The following is a 2,985-nucleotide window of genomic DNA, read 5'->3' as shown; positions in this document are numbered from 1 at the left end:
AGCTGCTGCCAGTGAAACCCACGTGCCCTGCTGTGCAGGAAGGCCCTCAGGAGACACACTCTCCATCCACACTCATGAGCCATGCTGAGCTGACAGCAGAAGCACAGTGGGGTGAAAAGATCATGCTGGGAAGGGAAGGCAGCATCTGTGCAAGTGATCAGCGAGAGCAGGGTGCGGCAGGGCAGATGGCAGCCTTTGGGCAGATGCCCACCAGAGGCCCTGACTGAGGCAGCTTCACCGTCTGGGAGGAGACCCTGCCTGTGGATTGTGTGGGGCAGGGATATGATTGAAAGGAGACTCAGAAGGAAAGATGGATTTTCCACTTATGAAACAAATGGAAGCTTCCACCTTGCAGGAAGAAGTCCTTCCCCCCATTGTTGTGATAGGTGGAGCTGGTGTCCTGTGTCCCAGGGGCACAGGAGATTTCCTCTTCTTGCACATCAATGGCCTGAGTGCAGTAACAACAGGCCCAATGGCCCTGATGAGCCCCACCTGGGGTCTCTCCCGCCTCCTTCTTCCCTTTGACCCAGAGCTCGATTTAAGCTCTGTCTTGTGGCCTTGGTCTTTTCTTCAGCTGGGTGGCAGGAGTGTGAGGCTCCTGTTCTTCTGCAGGTTTGCCTCTGCCTACCCATGAGCCACCTGGATCTGGAGCCCGTTTCCCACAGTTTTCCCATCCTCTTCGTGGGTCTGTCTGGTTGTTCTGGCTCTGGTCAGCAATCACTGGGCTCTGTTGACACGGGTTGCCATTGTTGGATCTGTTCCTGACCTGTGGGCTGACTGCCCTTATGATCACTCAGTTCTGCTTCATCGCTGTGAAACTGATGTTTGAGCTGGACTCTGGACTGCACCTGTCTACTCTCTCAGTGTTTTCCTTCCTCAGGTACTGTGCAGTGGAATAATTCTTCTTTTACTTCTCTGTCATTTCTCCTGGAAGTGTTTTGGCCTCTAATACAGTCACTTGAAAGGAGCCTGTGTGGCTGAACAGGCACGTCATCAACAGGAAAATGAAAAGGCAGCATTACAGGGAACATAAGCAGAGTCCTCATTTTTTTAATTATGTTACTTTTGCATGCAAGATGAGCTTGTTGGTAAACACATTATGTGCATAAAGGGTGCCTCTAGGCCTGGGGCGGTTTGGACCAATATAAAAGCCAGTGCAAACTGCAGGCTCCCTCATCCACTTCTCTTGCCTTCTCCTCCGTGGTGAACAAGGTGAGCTGCAAACAGCTTTGCCTCTTCTCTTTCCCTTGTTCTTTTCTTTGTCTTTTGGCCTCAACTAGTCTTGATCTTGGTTTAGCTGTTGCTGAGCACCTTGGTCCTATATCTTGCTCTCATTGTTTTTCTTATTCTTGTTCTCCACTGTTTGGAGAGGGGAGTAAGTATTGCTTCTGTTTGTAGTGGCCCCTTCAGGACTGGGGCTTCTACATCTCTCTTCTGTCCTATGCACCTGTCCCTGCTCCCCAGCCTGTGCCTTTGCTCTTGCCGAGCAGGCTGTCAGACTGCACCTCACATAATGCCTGTGTTTTCCCTGCTGTCTCTCCCAGGTGCACCTCTGTTCCACAGCCATGTCCTGCTACGATCTGTGCCGTCCCTGTGGCCCAACCCCACTCGCCAACAGCTGCAACGAGCCCTGTGTCAGGCAGTGCCAGGACTCCCGGGTGGTGATCCAGCCCTCTCCCGTGGTGGTGACCCTGCCCGGACCCATCCTCAGCTCCTTCCCCCAGAACACCGCTGTGGGGTCCTCTGCATCTGCTGCTGTTGGCAGCATCCTGAGTGAGGATGGAGTGCCCATCAACTCCGGGGGCTTTGGCCTCTCTGGCCTTGGTGGCCGCTACTACGGCAGAAGGTGCCTGCCCTGCTAAAGGTGGGCCAGATGTCCAGTGAGTGCATCAACCAGGAAGCCCAGAGCCAGGTGCTGGTCTGAAGACAGAACTACTGACCAGGGTTTCCAGAGGGGTTGAGCACCCTCGTGTCCTCCTGCAAAGGGTGGAGGGATATTAGTTCCGTATGGAAACATGGGCAACTGATGTCTTATTCTTGAAATTCCTGCTTTTGATGACTTTCCTTGCATCTGTTATTTTGAGTTTCACATTGACGTGTACAATGCTGTACTTTAAAATGATCAGCGGAGGGGCTTTTTTCAGGAATTAAGGATAAGTGGAGTCTTGCTTGCTGTCTTTCATCTGGAATGGTGTAAATGGCTTTTTCCCTTATATAAATATGTATTCCTTTTGTTTTGCATAAGACTACTTGACTTTTTATCATTAAACTGATGTTGCATCTGAATTTGGGTTTCCTTGTGGTTTTCTTCTTCTTTCTTCCCCTTCGGGAAGTATGTGTCATATATGGAAAATCTATGTAGAGTACCTTCTCCATGGTAAATGTGAACTGCATAGTCACCACAATCAACCTCACAAAAATAAGTTGTTGTTTACACTCTTGTGAATCATTGAACAGGTTTACACATATATTTCTCTTGCTATTTTTTTTCCACATCTGTGTGTAAAAGTCAATTTTTATATTTCGGGTTGGGAGCTTTCTGATTTTATCCCCTATTTGGCATGTCTGAACTCTGAGAATTTGAAAGGCATCATAAGATTTTTGAGGAGAATTGGGTTTCTATTTTTGGTTCAATTGAGTTCTAACAGACTCTGAGGCTTTAACCATGACATGCTTTGAGTGATTTTGATTCAAGGCTTCAAAGGCGAAGTGAGTGTTCAAATCTCATCAAAGTGATAAGAGTCTTCAGATGATTGTATCATTAATAAATTTTTATGATGGGTTTTGATGCCCTCTCTTCATACATTAAAGGAAATCCAATGAATCTTATTCCTTAGCTAATCTGCAGAAGAACTCTTATAATATGGAGGAAAATTTACGTGAGTGAAGAACTAGACAAATGGCCGTAGGTATTTCCCTTAAGAGCAGTTTGGTTTTAATCCTGTTATCTAGGAATTTCCTCAAAGATGTTAAAACTCAGCACTT

At 47.6% G+C, this 2,985-nt stretch overlaps 1 pseudogene; it reads left to right on the top strand.

Moving 5' to 3' along the window:
- The first annotated feature begins 310 nt into the window (after positions 1-310).
- LOC134526128 (uncharacterized) lies at positions 311-1,862 on the top strand (annotated as a pseudogene).
- Positions 1,863-2,985: the final 1,123 nt, after the last annotated feature.

This window comes from Chroicocephalus ridibundus, chromosome 21 (genome assembly GCF_963924245.1).
Source record: "Chroicocephalus ridibundus chromosome 21, bChrRid1.1, whole genome shotgun sequence".
Lineage (NCBI taxonomy): Eukaryota > Metazoa > Chordata > Aves > Charadriiformes > Laridae > Chroicocephalus > Chroicocephalus ridibundus.
The sequence above is the reverse complement of the archived record's forward strand: the minus strand, read 5'-3'. Positions and strand labels throughout refer to the sequence as shown.